A 21,734-nucleotide genomic window follows, 5' to 3' on the forward strand; every position below is an offset into this window, starting at 1 on the left:
GATCATCTTTATTGTTGCTTTTTTTGTTCAAAGCAATCTCCATACCGCCCAACTTGAAGAATTCATAGTTGCAACCAATTTTCTCATTATCACCACCACGGCACTAGGTACTTCTTCTTGAGTTAACACCAATTTTCTATACTATGCTTTCAATTCTTCACCCCTCAAGAAAAATTGAAACAAATCAGCCCCCCAAAAAGTAAGAAATAATATCAAGAACCGTAACCTTTCTTTCCTCAAATTTAACAAAAATAATGTGTTATTATTTATAATAAAAAATTTATGTCCTTATTGATATTCCAAACCGATAAAAAGACACCAAAGAGAACATCTTTATTAAATTTTATTTGTTATGAGTAGTCTTCCCACCACCTAACTTAAAGAATTCGCAATTGCAACTTACAACCAATTTCTTCTTTATCACCGCTACAACATTAGGTGCCTTTCCTCGGTTAACACAATTATACTAAATCAAGCTTTTTTGTGGTATGATCAAGGTATTATTCATGTTCGTTTTATTCTACATGAAGATTAATCATTTCACTATTCATGGCAACCTTTCTCAATAATATCATTTCCATTGTTCAAACTAAATCTATCTATCTTAGAGTACAATGTACTTCACCATTGCATCCAACACCATTTTATCAAATCGAGCTTTTAATTCTTCATCCAACATTAAAAATTGAAACTAATTAGCCAAAAAAATGATATCAACTATCAAAAAAAAAAGAAATGATATCAACTATCAAGCAACCTCAATAAATGATGTCACCTTTTAATTCCCACACAAAAATATGTTATAATTGAAATCTTGGCACCAAAAACTGTTATTCTTTTTGCAGCACTAGAGCAATCATCAAAGATTAATAAAAAACAATCTTGATAAACAAAATTTCTTAAAAACCACACAAGAAACCCTTTAGTCAATCAAAATTTGCAAAAATCCAAAACTTATCATGAAAGAAGACAAGTCTTGAATGGGTAATTTATTATCATTTTGCCATTAAGAATGGATAATTTAAGAGGCAATTTTAGAAGAGTGGATAAATTTTAAAAATTTGAGTTTTATACAAAACAATTATTATCTTTTGGCCATTATCTTTTTTGCCTTTTTTGCTTAATTATTCACAAAGGATAGTCATTTACCAACTCAAATCTCATCATTTACTTTTAATGCTTAATAAAGATCTTTAGGTGGTTAAATTTATACTTTTATCCAATTCAAGGTAAAAATGAGAAATTTTTAATTTAGTCATTGTACTTTCCAATCTTTCAAATTTGATACCAAATGTGTTTTTTTATCACACCAACATATAATCCAACTTATTCGCACGCCAATTAAACATTAATATCTCACATTTCTCGTTTTGATCAAATTTGTAATTTAGTCCTCAAATTTCTCATATTTGTAATTTAGCCTTTTTCGCCTCACTTTTATATTTACAATACTTTCCTTTGATTTCCATCTCCAATATAAATTCTCCTCCCATAACAATTTTTTTTTATTTTGACTCATTCCAACTTTCTTTCAAATTCATTGTATTCGATATTGGAATAGTACTATGTGTCCCATAAAAAATTTTGGAGTGTTACAATTTTCCCCTCTTTAAGAAAATTTTGTCCTTGAAATATCATCTTGATGGTTACCAAGTAACACTTGTATAATAATGATTTTTCCAAATAATTTCCTTATAGCTTATATAGGAATTGGTTTTCAATTCTTTTTTTTTTTCACTTGAGATCACATATGGATTATGTAACACCCCTTACTTGACCCAATCATCGGGTCGGAGCCACAGGATGTTACATTCGTTGTTGGAGCAACTACAATCAATTATACATCATACAATCATTTACACATACAATTAAGTATAATTCATATTTGTATTGTGTTATATAATCATTTTTGGGGTCTAATATGAGCTTACAATAGATCTTTTGCTAACCTAAAGCCAAATTAAGATCAAATTGTAAAGTTTTCAAAATTTTAGGCCGACGTCAAGACATCATGTTTTCCGCGTCGAAACGTGAAGCATCTCTACGTCACAATGTCACTCACTGTCAGGCTATGTTGCGGTGTCAAGAACTCATAGTCGCGATGTTGCCCCTACTTTTGGTAAAAATCTTATTTGGTACCAATTCGTTTGCTTCCAATCAGGACATTTCATTACAGTTATTCATATACCAATTCCACCTATACCAAGACATGTCAAATCATGCTAAAACAAGTCTATAACATTTTAAATCAATAATTTAACATAACGTATAATACATGATCATCATTTAGGTTCAACCATGTCATTTATCTACCTAACCATGTCAAACTACTTAAATTACAATCAAACATGTCTCACTTATGCAATTTTGGAGCCAAGCACTTATGTGAACTTAACATAAACCAATCATAGCATACACTAATCTATATGTCATGCTTAACATTAAAATTATTATTTCCAAATCATTCATCAACCTATTTATCTCAACTACTTCACTTCGCACGCTTTAACATATCAAACTCAAGTAAGTTCAAGTTCATAATCATTAATAGCACCAAACTTGGTCAAACCATGCATCAATTAAATCATATGCCATGCTTAACATACAAGATAAACCATTATCACATTTACCATATAATTATCAACTTAAAATGATCATTTGCACACCAAGGTTCTCTTATATTCATGCCACAATATTTGGACTCAATATAATCACAATTCTACCATTTTATTGATAATGTGTGCTTCACGTTGATCCAACTTGACAATATTTGATCTACCATAATTTAATATGAAAAATTAGGTTTTTTTTATTCATAAGGAGCTAACAATCAAACATTTTTATGTCAGTTTATCCATTTTACAAATTATATATTAGTTATCTTTAATTGAATAAAATAAGTCTTTTATGATGATTATTAACCAATTAGGCCAATTTAAGCTTAATGAAGTTCTAACAAGTTGATGTAGTGTGCAGGAAATAACTTGAACACAGTAAAACAATGAGTTAGTGGACTAACCAAAATGTCGCGACATAAAGACCTTAAAGCCGTGACATTGAAGCTGCTCCAACGCTTAGAAGAATTTTCAACCAACATCGACAAGGAAAGTAAACTGTGGACAAGGTTACGACGTGAGAAGCAAGAAGTCATGGCATTGGACCCTAGAGTCATGACATCCAACACTGGAAGTCATAACATTCTCGACAGTAGCCAAAGATGGAAGTCAATCACAAAGAACCAGTAAAGTCGCGACATTGAGAAGCAAAGTTGCAACATCGAACCCTTCTCCAAAGACTCGAGCAAACTAGCTGTAAAATCTTGACATTGGACCTGTAATGTCACGACATTAACGTCGATGGGCTTAAAATTTGCAAGGGTGTTTCTGTCTGCACAATCAACCTTATCTCGTAATTGAAGGTAGAGGCGACCCGATTAGGTCAATAAACATTATTTCAATAAATGTAACCCTAAAAACAAAATAAAATAGGCTTAATTACGTTTGAGAATAGTTATTTTTAGTAGATAGATTCATAGATTAGAATTAGTTATTTTCCAATTTTTGTTCTCAGTAAATTTCAATTTTTGCAATTTCATTCTTCGTTTGTTTTAATTATTTTTCGCACTCTATTTTACTGCAGATTTTCCAATCCTGATTGACCAAGCGTCTCGTTACAAGAATTGCATTGCCACCCAAGTGATTAACCAAGCGTCTCGTTACAAGAATTGCATTGCCACCCAAGTGATCTTAATCATCAAATTCTCCAGATTTTTAAGCATTTTTTAGCCCTTACTCTTTCATTTTTCATTATATTAATGTTTCATGGATTAATGGAGTTGAGTATATTTACAATGGGTAGTAACTAAATCTTTAGGGAGATTGGTTAATTAAAGTGGGTGTAATTAATCTAAATTAGGGATTGAAACCAAATTAATTAGATTAAATTGAATGAACTTGAAACCCCAGAATTGACACCTCTAGGTAGTAATTTAGATGTATGAGGTATTCTACTTGGAACCAATTCAATTTATCTCTATTTAGATCTATCAGGATGAAAGATAAGTGGACTAAATTGATTTATTGATGTAATTATAGGCTGAAAGGTATTAATATTAGTAATTAATCACTGAAATCCCTACTTTTAGGTTAATTACAACCATGGATATTAATCAAACTCTTGTTTTTCATTCTCGATAGTTAACCTATTAGTTTTCTTATTTATGCAATTAGGTCTTTTAGTAGAAATTAGTTTTGCACTTGTAATTCATAGTTATTCGTACTATAGTAATTAGATTAGTATCTATTTAGACTTAGTTTTACATGTTTTTTATTATTTTTTATTTCAATTTAATCATACCTCCCTTTGGTACGATTGTAACACCCATACCCAACCTGCTCTCTGAGTCTGGGTCTAAAATGATACAAATTCTGAATAACTGACTAACATTATTTAAATTTTGTTTTCAAAAAATTAACAATATGCAATAGTCTATACTAGCACATACATTCTTTAAAATTGTTGCTCAACAATTTCGTTCACAATTTTGACTATAAAACTTGAAGAATTTATGGCTAGGCTAAAACCCCAAGGCATAACCTCTAGGATCACCCATCTATACGCATGTTATGATTACCAATCCCTTTTTCTTTCATGTTGGCATAGTTTGGCTTAGCCCTCTATTCGATTTTCTATGGAAACCTTATCCTGCAATTAAGTAGACCATTTATAAGCTCAATTGAACTTAGTGAGATTCTGCATAACGAACATATATCAAAATTCAAAGTTAAGGGATTGGAGGTTTAAAGGAATTTTCCACTCCCTGGCCAGCCTTGGCATTTAGAAAATTATATCGATAAGGCTTTGCCTTCCCCTTTTTCCTTACAGCTTGCAGTTGACTAACTTATCCTCTATCTATAATATACACCAATTTTCTTTAGAGTGCACCTCAACTAGTTTTTACCCCTCAAAACCTTGAAATGGAGACCCAATGTCAGTCACTGGTTGTTTGAACTTTATTTCCTCAGGTTTCAAATTCTTATCCTCTATATTTCTTGGTGGAATTTTCACCCCAGGTTAGTCCTTGATGAACTCCACCTTTTGCCACCCCGAGTAACTTAGCTCCGTTTAACCTCGACAGACATAACCGCCCTTAATTGACCCCTATGTCTACAGACCTCTAAGTTCTGGCCCTTGGATAAGTATATTCTCTTATTCAATATACTTTAAAATCCAATCCGTTTAACAACCTTTGCCCACCCCCGTCACTGAGCCAATAATTTACACCTTATAAACTCTCGAGTTCACCTTACCGGCTGAGTCTTCATGATACCATAATCGAGTTATGGTCTTTCACTCTTTCTTCCCAAGCTAATTGTCCAGGTGGATGTCACCATGCCTTCCGTCCTAATGAATTATCTTATGTTTATTGTCCCAGTAAACTATTCCGTGTTTATTGTCTCGGAGGATTGTCAAAGGATGTCATAGCGTCTTTCAGCTATGGTCTTATTCCTATTCACCATTCTCTCATGCTTTCATATGATTTCATAGCATCTTTCAGCTGTGGTCTTACTCATTCCTATCATGTTTTCATAACATCTTTCAGTTATAGTCTTACTCATATTTGGCGTATAGCCTCTGATGAGAAGCCATAGCTTGGCCATAATATTTCTATTTACTTCTCCCATTGCATTCCATCCATTCCTCTATTTCACTATTTCTAACATTGATGCTCAAACACCGCAGTGTCCCCTCCACAAGGCCTGGAGCTTCACACATCACATGTAACAACTCGATTCAGGGCCTAGTTGAAACAGTGGTTTCAGGACCACAAATTCGACGTAGTAAAACTTGTTTTTATTACATTTTTATGGTCTACAATTTTATGGAATGATTTCGTGAAAATTTCGTTTGAAAATTTTGATGTTTGAGCACCCAATTTAGCAAAAAGGACTAAATTGTAAAAAGTGTAAAAGTTGAGTTCTACTTGCTAGAAGTGTCAAATTGTTATGAAATTTTAAATTGAAGGTCATTATATAATAATTAGACCATTTTTAAGTTATTAGACAAAAATGGACATGAAGTAAGAGAAATTTTATGTTTTAAGTTAGGGGCATTTTGGTCATTTGGCTAATAAATGAAATAAAAATCAAATTAAAAGCCAATTTTTGTCCATCTTCTTCCCATGGACGAAACTCTCAAAGGGGAACCATAGCTAGGGTTTTTTTCTTCTTCCAAGCTCGATTGTAAGTCCGTTCTAGCCCTATTTTTAATGATTTTTATGTTTTTGAGATCCTTGTAACCTAATCTAGCTATTTCAAGCACTAATTTGAAAGAAAATCAAAGTCTAAAATTTTAATCATGAAGAATATTTGTGCATTTTGATGTCTAATGGTAGGAAATGTATGTTAGATGTAAGATAAACAACTTTTGCTAGGTGATTTTTTTATGAAAATGTCAAAAAGGACCTAATTGTAAAAAGCCACAAAATGGGTAGTAAAAGTGTGATTAAATGAAAAATGTGGGCTGTTATAAGCATTAAATATGTTCGAATAGGCTTGGGAATCAAAGAAATTGAATCTATTTCAATTTACGGGCCTAGGGACCAAAGTGTAAAAATGTCAAAGTTTAGGGGAAAAAATATAATTTTTCCCTAATATTATTTTTGAACTGAATTGAGTAATGTGAATAATAAATGAACTAAATTTTCTATTATAGATCAAGAGAAATGAGGTTCGGACCTAGATCGGGGGAAAAATAAGGTGTTTGACGAGTAGGTCCTATTTCTACTATTTTTGTACCGAGGTAAATTCTTATGTAAATAATGAATTTTTTTAATTATGTTTTAAATGCTTTATTATTGTATGAATTGTGATTGACTCACGGACGTATTCGACAAAGTTACTACAAGAGTGAAATCTCGGTTGAACCTTAGGAATATATAGGATGCAAATGTCATGACATTAGGGTTACTGAGGCTATGTGTAAGACCATATCTGGGATATGGCATCAATTTGAGACTTCGTGTAAGACCATGTTTGGGATATGACATCGATGTGAGATTTCGTGTAAGACCATAGCTAGGCTATTGGCATCGATACGAGATCCCATGTAAGACCATATCTGGGATATGGCATTGGTATGGTACCATGTGTACGAAACTCCCGAGTATCCTTTAGTATTCCAAGTGGTTCAACGGGTAATTTAATCAATATGTCAAAGATGAATTGTGTGTAAATCCAATTCGAGATGACTCAGGTATGTATGAAAAACTCATACGTGATGATCTCGTTATGTGATGAACCCTCGGTAAGGTTATGATTGAGTAAGTTATGATTATTAGATCTTAATAATATTTATGCCAATTATCATCATGTTAATTGTATGTTAAATGTTGGTTTATGACGCCTATTATTTGCATGGGAACTTACAAAGCTGTATAGCTTACTCCCATTTTCTTTCCCTTGTTTTATAGTGTCACCAAGCTATCTTAAGGATTAGAGACTATCGGAGATCCAGTCACACTATTAACTGATTATTTTGGGTACCAATGAATTTGACATTTTGAGTTATGCCATGTATAGGGACTTGGTTATTTTGTTATGTGTCATAATTGAATTGGCCTAATGTGTTGGCCTATATTGATTGATAATTCATTTTGTAAATGGCCATTGAAATTGGCTAATATTGGTTTAAGAATATATGCATATGATGATGTTTTCATGGATGTGGAAATTTGCATGGTTTAAGTTGATAAGTATGTGATGTTTGTATGTGGTAAATGGTAGCCTGTGAATGATGTGTGAATGTCTTAATTGTGGCTGAATTGGTTGAATGTAATTGATTGGATTGGTATTATGTTTTGTTGTATAGGTGTGAGCATAAAAGGGTGACAAAATAGCTTGGTAAATAGCCTTGTTTTTGTCAACACGAGTAGACACACGGTGCGTGTCTAGACCGTGTGTGACACACGGCTTGCCCTATGGGCGTGTGTTCTAGCCGTGTGTCCTCTGCACCTTAATTTTTGCAAAATAGAATGCTCAGAATTGAGCACACGGGCAGAGACACAGACGTGTGTCTCAGCCGTGTGGATGACACGGCCTCAGGCACGGGCGCATGAAGTTTGCACCTATTTTACGAAAAATCATGAATTTTAAATTGATCACACGGCCTAGTACACGGGCGTGTGGCTTAGCCATGAGTCTTCAATTGTTCTTGGGTGAAAAACAAAGAGTTATATGGGTTAGGCTCACGGGCGTGTGTGACCACACGGCCTGCCCATATAGGCGTGTCCCAAGGCATACGAGCGTGTGACTCTTAAAACATGAAAATTTTTCTAATTGTTGTGAAAATTTCTAAAGTTCTCAGTTTAGTTTCGAACTATTTCCAATGTATGTTTTGGGTCTCGTAGGCTCGCTTTAGGGACGTTATGAATGTTTGTGAAAATTTTTAAATTTGGATGTAAATTTACATCTCGATTTTGTGCGATTGCTTCTGTATAAGTTCGGTAATGCCTCGTACCCGATTCCAGCATTGAATACGGGTAAGGAGTGTTACATTTAGTGGTATCAGAGCTACAGTTTAGTTGATTATCGGATTAATGTAGAGTGTGTAAGAGTCTAGCTATACATACCATAAATGAACTATGATAGTGTGATAACTCTTGACAATTTTAAATTGTGTTTTCGTATAGTAAATGGATTCCAATTGAGTTGAGGCTGATGACGTTGAAAGTAATATGCCGGCTCCCACTCAAAGGGCAGTGCCGTCTGATAGTAGGACCCCAACGGTTAGTTGGGGAGAAAGGGGTAAGGAAGCCTTTCTCCAAATGATGAATGAGTGGTATATAGAGTTTGTTTGAACAAACCCGAATGCCCAACCTCCTCTACCCCCACCTATTCCTCGACTGGTTCCCATAGCTCCACAAGGTATGGAATTTATAAGAATGAATAAGCCCTTGGATGATAAGATTCGAAAGCATGAGGCTGAAGATTTCAGAGCTAATGTGCATGATGATCCCGAGAGAGCCGAGTTTTGGCTCGAAAATTCCATCAAGGTATTTGATGAATTAACCTGTACACCGGACGAGTGTTTAAAGTGTGTCATCTCACTTCTGAGAGATTCTACATATCATTAGTGTAATACACTAGTATCAGTGGTACCAAGAGAGAGGATTACCTGGGAATTCTTTCAAGAGGTGTTCCGAAAGAAATATATTAACGAGCGGTTCATCGATCAGAAACGTAAGGAATTTCTTGAGCTGAAACAGGGTCGAATGACAGTAACTGAATATGAGCAAGAATTTGTCAGACTTAGTAAACATGCTAGAGAGTGTAACAACCCAAACCCGACCTAGACGTTATGGCCGAATCTAGCGATGTCACATGAAAGGGTGCTTGAAAATCGTGCCATCTCAATAAAACCATTATCTGTTTACACACCTTTTTTAATCTCTTGTTAGCTTCTAAATCATGTTACTTATTTATTTGGTGGTTCCAAAATGATATTCGTTGTGGAAGCTTTTTAAAACGATTTAAGTAATCGTATATTTCTTGAATAAACATTTGTTTCTTTTGAAAACTGAGGTTTCCTACAACTAGCGGTTTAAAATCCATAAAGTAAAGAAAAACAAAAACCCCAAAACCAAACAAAAGTTCAAAAGTCCAATTTACAGCCCAAAAGTTAAACCATTAAAAATTAAAATAGAAATAAAACCAAGAATCATATTTAAATCCCTAACAGTCCAAAAACCGTGGTCACCGCCGAGTTCTCCGCCGCACCGATCCGTCTAGATCTGGGGATTACCTATGCATATTTAAACAAAAGGGTGAGTTTATATAAACTAAGTGTGTAATCCTACAGAAAATAAACAATAGCAAATCGTAGTGCACGGTTAAAACAGTCCTGGGCCTAAGCCCTTTTCAATATCAATAACAATATGGGCATTAACCCATCTCAGTACAGTATCAAATATGCAGTACGACCTTAGCCCATCACAGTATCAGTATGCATTAGGCCTTAGCCCATCACAGTATCAATAGCAGTCACGCAGATCTGAGTAACAAGGCCCTACCCAACCAGCCTCAACACACCATCTCCGTCCAACCCTACGCTCCATGTGGGGATTAAATCAACCCACCCATCCTTATACTCTAGGTAGTACCGAATGTGGCACAAATAGTAATTTGCAGCTAAGCTGCCAGTATATTAGGCTTAAGAGCCTTTCAGTACACTTCCTCCAAATAATATTATCCCAACCCCATGCAATGCATCATGTAATAGAATGTCATGCTATCACAGATCTATCAGATACACAAACAGTTCAGTATACACGCTTATGTATAACATGCTCAGTACATAATTCACATAGCCAATTTCACACAAATAAGAGTCTAAGTAGTGCTTACCGACCCTACGGAAGGTTCACAGTCCACTTGGGCAACTCGTGCAACCCTAACAGACATTTCAGTAAAAATGGGCTCACACGCCCATGTGGCCTGCCCGTGTCGCCTACGCAGCCCAAATCAGTCCAGCACGTGTATCACACACGGCCTGCCTGGCCTCACACAGCTGTGTCATGCATGCAAGGCCTGGCTTCATCAACCACACGCCAGCGTTACGTCACACGGCCTACCATACGACGAGCACATGCCCGTCTGGCATCGACAGTGAGGTTTTTAGCTATCATCAAAACCTCATTTTTTGTGCAATCAGTTACACACTTGGTGTCGATTCACTATAAAAAATAACCTGAACCTTCGAGAACCACGATGAAACGATAACCAACCAGCACCACACACTGAAATATCCATTGAAAACCTTCAAACAGCACCAAACCAGTACGATAAAATGCTGCACCTAAAAGGAGGTTTTTTACTTAGCAAGGTTAACGAAAAAGAAAAGAGGAATGGAGAAGTGAAATTTTGGCAGCAAAAAGGGGTGAACAAACCGTCCAAAAGAAAAGAATCAGAAAGAAGGTTTTGGGAAGAGAAAAGGAAAAAATGAAAGAGTCTAGAATCTAACAAATTAATCCCTACTACCCATCAACACAATCCCTAATTTCTCTCCTTCAACTCCCACTACACATCCACTACTCAGTGTCCTCGTTCCACATAACTCTAGCCAAATTTTAAATAAAAATAGTATTCCCATGCCATCACAGATAATTGAACACAAGCCCTCCAACACACCAACACTCTATTTAACCACTAGACTAGCTAGCCAATTCTGATGTGTCTTTTACAAAAATTTAAATAAAAGCCTACAGCGCAGGGTCAAGGTAATTCAGAAAAATACCAAAATTTAGCCAAAGATTTGGCTTGAACTTAGGACCTCTCACACACACCCAAAACATTTAACCACTGAGGCAGATAGATAATTGTGTCAAGATTACAAATGCTGAAAACAAAAATTTTGAGGTGTTGCAACTCTACCCTATAAAAGAAAATTTCGACCTCGAAATTTACCTGATCAGAATAGAATATGAAACTATTGACGCATTGCATCCTCAGGTTCCTACGTGGCCTCCTCAGTGTTATGATGCAACAACAGCACATTAACTAATGGAATAGACTTCTTTCGAAGAACCTTTACATCACGATCCAAAATCTGAGCTGGCTCTTCCTCGAAGGTCAAGTCTGGCCTAACCTCGATTTCCTCAATAGGGATGATATGCGAGGGATCAGAGCGATAGTGCCTCAACATCGAGACGTGGAACACATCTTGAATACGGTCAAGCTCTGGAGGTAGCTCGAACTAATAAGCAACCAATCCCACTCGTTTCAGAATCTGGTACAGTCCAATGAACTTAGGGCTCAGCTTGCCCTTACGATCAAACCTCAGAACCTTCTTCCATAGTGAGACCTTAAGAAATATGAAGCCCCCCATAGAATACTCAATCTTGCATCTCTTTAGATCTGTATAAGATTTCTGCCTCTCCGATGCTATTTTCAATCAATCCCGAATCAATCTGACCTTATCCTCAGTCTCAGAAACCAATTCAGAACCCAGAACAAGTCGTTCACCCAACTTAGTCCAACAAAGGGGAGTGCGACGCTTACGACCATATAGAGCCTCGTAAGGTGCCATCTGAATGCTAGATTGGAAATTTTTGTTGTAAGCAAACTTTGCTAGTGGCAGATAGTCCTCCCAACTGCCTCCGAAATCTAAAATACAGCTCCTCAACATATCCTCCAGTATCTGAATCACCCTCTCAGACTGGCCATCGGTTTGAGGATGGAACGCAGTACTGAAGTCTAACCTTGAAACCAGAGCCTCATGTAACTTTCTCTAAAATCAGGACGTGAAACGAGGATCCCTATCAGAAATGATCGAAACCAGTACCCCATGCAATCTCACTATCTCAAAAATATAAAGCTCCACCAACTTCTACAGAGATAATTACTACAAACCGGTTTGAAGTGAGCGGACTTGGTCAATTGATCCACAATGACCGATACTAAATCCTTCTTAGTGGGTGTTAGGGGCAACCCACTAATGAAGACCATAGTTACACACTCCCACTTCCAAAGAGGAATCTTAACTGGCTATAGCAAATTCGAAGGTAACTGATGCTCAGCCTTAACTTGCTAGCAAGTCAAACATTTAGCCACAAAATAGGTAACTTCTCGTTTTAGTCCTGGCCACCAGTATAACTCACGGAGGTCTCAATACATCTTAGTCCCACCAGGATGCATAGCATAAGGGCTACTATGTGCCTTCCTCAATATGGACTACTTCAAATCTGTATCATTCAGTACACACATCTGTCCACAGAAACATAACACACGCTCAAAATTCAACCCAAAATCTATAGTGCTGCCACTCTCAATTTATCGAAACCGAAGACCCAAAGACTCGTCCTGTAACTACTTACCCTTAATCTAATCTATCCAATTCAGTTTAACTTGAAGCTCAGCCAACAGACTACCACCATCAAATAAACTTAGGCAAGCAAACATCACCCTTAAAATCAGTCATAGCTCTATGGCTCAGTGCATTGGCCACCATATTGGCCTTGCCAGGGTGGTACTCAAGGGTGCAGTCATAGTTCTTGAGCAGCTCAATCCACCTATGTTGCCTAAGATTCAGCTCCTTTTGAGTAAGGAGATACTTGAGGCTCTTGTGATCAGTATAGATGATACACTTCTCACCATACAAATAATACCTCAACATTTTCAGTGCGAAAACTACCGTGGCCAACTCCAAGTCATGCGTCGGATAATTCATTTTATGAGGCTTAAGCTGACAAGACGCATATGTACCACCTTACCATTCTGCATCAACACACATCCTAAACCGACGTGTAACACATCACTATAAACAATGAACTCCTTTCCAGACTCTAACTGTATCAGAACAGGGGCTTCAGTCAGTACAGTCTTGAGCTTCTCAAAGCTCTCTTGCTGCATATCAGTCTAGTTAAACGGCACACCCTTACGTAGTAGCTTAGTCAAGGGTGCTGCAATCAATGAGAAGCCCTCTACAAATCGCTGATAATAACTCGCAAATCCCAGAAAACTGCGGATCTTAAACACGTTCCTAGGCTGCTTCCACTCCAACACAGCCTCAATCTTTCTATGATCAACTTGAATCCCCTCAGTAAAAACCACATGACGCAGAAATGTCACCTCACGTAGCTAGAACTAGCACTTGCTAAACTTAGCATAGAGTTGCTTTTCCCTCAAAGTCTGCAGAACAACCCTAAAGTGCTCGTCATGCTCATCTTCAGCTCTCGAGTAAACCAGTATATCATCTATGAACACCACTACAAATCGATCCAGATAAGCTTGAAATTCTCCGTTCATTAAATCCATGAATGTTGCTAGTGCATTAGTCAGTCCGAATGGCATTACTAGGAACTCGTAGTGACCATAACAAGTCCTAAACACCATCTTATGTATGTCAGCCTCCTTGACTCTCAACTGATGACACCCAGATTAGAGGTAAATCTTAGAGAACACCGAAGCTCCTTGAAACTGGTCAAACAGATCATCTATCCTTGGTAAAGGGTACTTATTCTTAATGGTCAACTTGTTCAGTTACCGATAGTCGATACACATCTGCATGGATCCATCCTTCTTATTCACAAACAGTATCGGTGCTTCCCACAGAGACACACTAGGGAGGATGAATCCATGATCCAATAACTCCTGAATCTGAGCCTTTAGCTCTACAAGCTCCTTCGGTGCCATTGGATAGGAAGCGATGGACACCGGAGCTGTACTAGGTAGGAGCTCAATAACAAACTCTACTTCACGATCCGAAAGTAAACCAGATAGATCCTCAGGAAAGACGTCCGAAAAATCTTTTACTATTCTAATGTCCTTAACAGAGAAATCCCCAGAATCTAAAACACTTACGTAAGCCAAGAACGCCTCACATACCTTACATACCAACTTTTCTGCCACCAGTGCAGAAATCACATTAGTTAAATAATTTTGGTGCTCTTCAATCATGGCTACCTCATCATCCTCTTCAGTCCTCAATACTACCCTTTTATTCGTGCAGTCCAAGCTAACACGATGCTTGACCAACCAGTCCATCCCGAGAATTAAATCGAACTCCTCAAAGGGAAGCTCTATTAGATCAGCAAGAAATATTTCTCCTTAAACCTCTAAAGGAACGTCTCTAAACAGCTTGTTAACCCTTATTAATTGCCCCAACGGACTCAGTATAGTAACCTCACTCGTAGTGCTCTCAAACAAGCTCCCCAAATTTCCAGAAACCGTACAAGCTATATAGGAATGAGTGGATCCTATATCTATCAATGCAATATATGGTACATAAAAAATAAGAAATGTACCTGTGATAACATCCGAAGCATCCCTATCCTCTTGGCGATGAACAGCATAAACTAGAGTCGGCTGTCTTGCCTCAGTTTGTCCGGCACCTTTGCCCGGTGCTCTCTACCCATGGCCCATACCATTACCACCTCTGGCCAGACCACAGCCCCTCGGTGGCTGCTGTACTGCCCTTGGTGGGTGTACAGTACTCGTACCTAGAGCTTGCATCTGATCAGCCCTTAGCGAACACTCTCTAATGTGATGTTCTAATGACCTAACCTCAAGCACACCCAAGTCCTCTTCCAACACTCGCCCTGGTGGCGTCTACCACAATCAGTACATGGCTGCAGTCCAGTAGCAACATCAGGGGGCCCAACTCTCACCGGCCCATCAACTCTGGACTTTTTCCTAGGCCTCTGCATCCGTCTGAAAGCTCTAAATCCCTTTTATTCCTACCTCTCTCTCTATCCTGATTTTGGCACTCAGCGCACTTAACCCCCTTGGTGATTTTCATCTTCTCAACCAGGGCAGAAAAATCACGCTCCCTTTACAGAGCTATCAAAACTCGCAAGGTATCTCTGAGGCCATCCTATAAGCGGACACATCGCTCCTACTCAGACGCCACCATACCTCGTGCATAGCAGCTCAATCTTAGAAACTCAGCCTCATACTCGACCACTGATCGATCTTCCTGAGTTAAATTCAGGAACTCCCTCCTACCGGCATCCACGTAACTAGCTCCCGCATGTTTTCCCTAGAAGGCGATCTTAAAGAACTCCTAGGTTAATCGTTTGGGCTGAGTGCCCTCATTAACAGTAAGCCACCACTGATATGCTTCATCAAGCAGCAGCGAGACTGCACCCTTTAATTTCTGCTCTGGGGTGCAATCTAGATCGTCCACGATCCTCTCCGTGGCCTCAATCCAGTACTCAGCCATATTAGTGCCAACTCCAGTGACACTCCTGAATAACTCAGCCCTATTAGACCGGAGTCGTTCCGTAACCGACCGTCTACCTTTAGATCCAATATTGGGCCAAACGACCCTCTCTAAAATCTTGAGCATAGATTGAGATAGTACGTCATCCCCAGCTATGCGATCTTGAGACCCAGTCTCAGTTGTAGGTGAAACCAGCGTCTCACTAGTATCCAAGTTAGGCAGGTTGCCAAAAGATTAGGACCTAGCTTGAGCCCCTCTATGGCCTTTATCACGACCTCTAGTACCCCGTCCGCGGATACATCGTGTGCTCATATCTAATCGAATTATCTGTATTTAGAAATTTTATGAATCAGTTACAGTTCAATATTTATTAACAGATGTTTTATGTAGAACATTATCGGTAATTCAGAGTTTATTTTCGTATATCGTAGTTTCACAAAGTTTTTAGTATGCACTAACTAAAGTGTTTTCAGTAAAGTATACTGCCTATAATAGTTTTAGAATTTACTATCAATAACAGTTTCAGTTTAGAATAACTAACATTTCAGAAAACTTACAGGATCAGCACCGGAGACTCGGTGTGCCACTTACTCAGTAAAACATTTCAAATAATTTTGTAATCAATTCTTCAAAATCAAATTTTAAAACCCATAATCCATAACTGAGTTTTGCAACCTGGCTCTGATACCACTAAATGTAACACTCCAAACTCAACCTAGACATTATGGCCAAATCTAGTAATGTCATATGAAAGGGTGCTTGAAAACTGTGCCATCTTAATAAAACCATTATCCGTTTACGCACCTTTCTTAATCTCTTGTTAGCTTCTAAATCGTGTTACTTATTTAGTCAATGGTTCTAAAACATTATTCGTTGTGAAAGCTTTCTAAAATAGTTTAAGTAATCGTGTATTTCTTGAATAAACATTTGTTTCTTTTGAAAATCGAGGTTTTCTAGAACTAGTGGTTTAAAATCCATAAAGTAAAGAAAAAAAACCCTAAAACCAAACAGAAGTTCAAAAGTCCAATTTACAGCCCAAAAGTTAAACCATTAAAAATTAAAATAGAAATAAAACCAAAAATCATATTTAAATCCCTAACAGTCCAAAAACTATGGTCACCGTCGAGTTCTCCGCTGCACTGATCCATCTAGATCTGGGGATTACCTATGCACATTTAAACAAAAGGGTGTGTAACACCCCGAACCCGAGACCGACACCGGAGTCGAACACGAGGTGTTAGCAGACTTTAAACCCTTTATAAAAATATTTCTCAGACACTGCCAATCTGCGTACTAGTCGTTTTAAAAATCATATCTTGAGTTTCACAACTCGAAAATCAGTTTCGTGATTTTTCCCTGAAACTAGACTCATATGCCCATCTACATATTTTTTCTAGAATTTTTGGTCGGGCCAATTAGTACAGTTTATTAGTCAAAGTCTCCCATGTTACAGGGATCGACTACACTGACCTTTGCGCATTACGACCTGGATATCTCCCTGCACAGAGCTTCAATACTGATGCAGTTTGTTTCTATAGAAACTACACTCAGAGAGGAATCTATCCATATATGGTATGACTCCTAATTGTCTCTGGTTAATTTATAATGAATTTCCAAAGTCGGAATAGGGAATCCAGAAACCGTTCTGGCCCTATCTCACGAGAACCTGAATATCTCTTAACATACTGTCCATATGATCTTTTCGTTGCTTCTATATGAAAATAGACTCATCGAGCTTCGAATACATAATTTATCCATCAATTAATCCCACTCCTACTATTTTTAGTGATTTTTCAATCTCACGTCACTGCTGCTGCCAGCATCTGTTATGAAAGCAACTATGCCCATTTCGTGATTTCTCCTTGATCTAACTAGTGATTCGTCATACATATCACAAATTATGATCATGACTAGCCATGCCAAAGGCTAATCATTGTCAAACATCCCCCTACTACACTATTGCCATATCATGAATTTTAACACCAAAATAATCAACCATGACATATGGCATAAAAATCGTATTACCAAGACTTACGACCCAACATTAGAACCAAATTCAACCAAACATTATGCCATTTTCGCATGGCTAAAAGTTTACATACCAAATTTCAACAAAACATATTAGCCTATACATGCCGAAATGTTCTCTTAGACCAACTAAGAAGAAAATACTAAAGGTTGCTAGCCGGTGTGATGACTTCGACGACGGCACGATCACACAAAAAGAGACGAGTCCAAGAAACCTAGAATAGGTGACAAGCAAACACCGAATGAGTATATAACTCAGTAAGCCATAAGCATTCCACAACCATCCATTAATAAAATTATCACAACAGGAAACAATGAAATGAGGTTAAGTACTCCATCCATACCAAACTATACCATAGTTCCTTAAACCCTATGGTTCAATCTCATACCAAGTCCTACATTGGCCTTTCATACATCATTTTATTTTCGTTATAATCATACAATTAAACGAACTTTCACCTATTCCACAATGAACCTTATGTACGTGACTTCAACTATAATCGTCACATAGGTTCAAAACTTACCAAGCTCAACTCCAAATATAAACATAGCGCCTATTAGCCATGAACTCAAGGTACTTACCTTTTCCGCTGTCCAAAATTGACTCGGTAAAGTCGCACCCTTCATGTAAATAATTTATAGAAAATATATATTGGGTTCGCACACATAGTGCTTAATAATCAACCGCGCACACTTAGTGCCATGCACTTTAAACTCACACACTTAGTGCCATGCATTTCAAGTTCGCACACTTACCTTTCCCGCTGTCCAAAATCGACTCGGTAAGGTCGCACCCTTAATGTAAATAATTTATAGAAAATATATATTGGGTTCGCACACATAGTGCTTAATAATCAACCACGCACACTTAGTGCCATGTACTTTAAACTCGCACACTTAGTGCTGTACAATTTAAACCCGCACACTTAGTGCCAATCTCATGACCGTGAACACTTATTGCCCGCACACTTAGTGCCGAAAACCAGCCACTCAATAGGCTTCACTTCCTTTTTACATTCGACAAATTTCATCTCTACTTACATATACATTTGTATACATTTCATCTCATTAAACACAATGGTATAGGAATTACGATCCTTTAAATCAATACCAAAGATATGCTTAATGACTTACTTGTGTTGGGTAAGATGGTTCCAACTCGGCTACTCGATGATCTTTTCTTTGCCTTTGCTCGATTCTCCTCCTTTAACTCCTTGAGCTTAATCAATAAATCAACTAGTTTAACCGCCTTGCTAATTATTTACAATCCAATTACACATGCATATGTATGTTAGTATATTCGGCAATCACCCTTACTAATCACCCACTTGATCAATTATAGAGAATCAAAGTTAATATCACAATGTGTACCCTATATGGCCCATTATACATAATCAAATTTAACATCATCTATATATTTACTCATATGGCCGAATATACCTAATCATACATACACCTAACCAAAAATAATTTCTAAAATCTTTATATCATTTATACACTAGTAAAGCATCCTCTCCCTTTCCATCAATTTAGCACATGCATTACTCATTAACCTACAAAAATTATATTCGGCCTTAGCACACAACTTGCTAGCCGATTCTTCCCCATCTAGCAACCAATGCACATATGTGCTCACTCAAAAATGCTAAAAAAAAGAGATTCAAGAATCATCAATCCACCATCACATGCATCATTAACAAGCTTCATATTTAGCATGCAATGGCATTAACACAAACTCCACCTAGGCCGAATCTTAACTCATCTTCATGCCTCATCACCACAACATCAAACATCAAAATACCAACCAAGAATGTAACATGCATGGCCGAATATCATCTCCATCATTTAACAAAGTTTGAACCATGGCTAGGTAGATTTCAAACTTACAACTTAAAATATACATGAATCTCAAAGAATAATATCAAACATACCTCAATCTAGTTACATGCATGGCCAAACTTCCTCCTAATTCTCTTCCAAACCAAACATGAAGCAAGAACTCCTTCCTCCTCCCTTAGAATTTTCGGTCAAAAGAGGATGAAAAAGGATGAACAAGTTTTTCTTTTCCTTTCTTTAGCTCACGGCAATGGGGGGAAACAACCACTCATTTTTTTGTTTTTCCTTTCTTTATTACCCATACTCCTTATTTTATTTTTTTCCTACATACCTCACTAGGCCAACATGTTCCCAACATGTTTCCACCCATAGCATGGCCAACCACTAGCTCAAATTTTGGGTAATTTGACATGCAAACCCATCATTTTCACAACATGCATTAATAGACCATTTTAAATTAGCCTATCATATTTTCACCATGTCTCATATCGATCCCTATTTAATAATTTCTCATGCAATTGGCAAAATTGGAGAATGAAACTTCCACATACTCATGTACACACATAATAAGCATAGAATATGGAAATTAATTATTTTTATGACTCGGTTTTGTGGTCCTGAAACCACTTCCCGACTAGGGTCAATTTTGGGCTGTTACAGGGTAAGTTTACGTAAACTCAGTATGTAATCCCACAGAAAACAAATAATAGCAAATCGCAGTGCACGATTAAAACAGTCCTGGGCCTAAGCCCTTTTCAGTATCAGTAACAGTTTGGGCCTTAGCCCATCTTAGTACAATATCAAATATGCAGTAGGATTTTAGCCTATCATAGTATTGGTATGAATTAGGGCCTTATCCCATCACAATATCAATATACATTAAGGCCTTAGCCCATCACAGTATCAATAGCATTCATGCAGATTTAGTAACAAGGTTCTACCTAACCAGCCTCAACACACCATCTCCGTCCAACCCTACGCTCCATGTGGGGATTAAATCAACCCACCCATCCTTATACTCTAGGTAGTACCGAATGTGGCACAAATAGTAATTTGCAGCTAAGCTGCCAGTATATTAGGCTTAAGAGCCTTTCAGTACATTTCCTCCAAATAATATTATCCCAACCCCATGCAATGCATCATGTAATAGAATGTCATGCTACCACAGATCTATCAGATACACAAACAGTTCAGTATACACGCTTATGTATAACATGCTCAGTACATAATTCACATAGCCAATTTCACACAAATAAGGGTCTAAGTAGTGCTTACCGACCCTACGGAAGGTTCACAGTCCACTTGGGCAACTCGTGTAACCCTAACAGTCATTTCAGTAAAAATGGGCTCACACGCCCATGTGGCCTGCCCGTGTGAGTCACACAGGCCATGTCGATCACACGGCCTGGCCCAAAATCCTACACACCCGTGTGGCCCACACGGCCAAAATTAGTCCAGCCTGTGTGTCACACATGGCCTGTCTGGCCATCACACGGCCTGTCTAGTCATCTCACGGCCGTGTCATGCACGCACGGCATGGCCTCGTCGACCACACGCCAGTGTTATGTTACACGACCTACCACACGGGTGACCACACACCCATGTGGCATCGATAATGAGGTTTTCAGCTTTAATCGAAACCTTGTTTTTTGTGCAATTGATTACAGACCTAGTGTCGATTCACTATGAAAAATAACCCGAGCCTTCAAGAACCACGATGAAATGATAACCAGTTGTCACCGCACACTGAAATATCCATTTAAAACCTTCGAACACCATCGAACTAGCATGAAAAAATGCTATACCAAAAAGGAGGCTTGTCACTTAGCAAAGTAAACAAAAAAGAAAAGAGGGAGGGAGAGGTGAAAATTCGACAGCAAAAAGGGGTGCACCAACCGTCCAAAAGAAAATAATCAGAAAGAAGGTTTTGGTAAAAGAAAAGGAAAAAACGAAAGAGTCTAGAATCTAACAAATTAATCCCTACTACCCATCCACATAATCCCTAATTTCTCTCCTTCAACTCCCACTACACATCTACTACTCGGTGTCCTCGTTCCATACAACTCCAGCCGAATTTTAAATAAAAATAATATTCTGATGCCGTCATAGAGAATCGAACACAAGCCCTCCAACACACCAACACTCCATTTAAC

This window comes from Gossypium hirsutum, chromosome A12, assembly GCF_007990345.1.
Source record: "Gossypium hirsutum isolate 1008001.06 chromosome A12, Gossypium_hirsutum_v2.1, whole genome shotgun sequence".
NCBI lineage: Eukaryota > Viridiplantae > Streptophyta > Magnoliopsida > Malvales > Malvaceae > Gossypium > Gossypium hirsutum.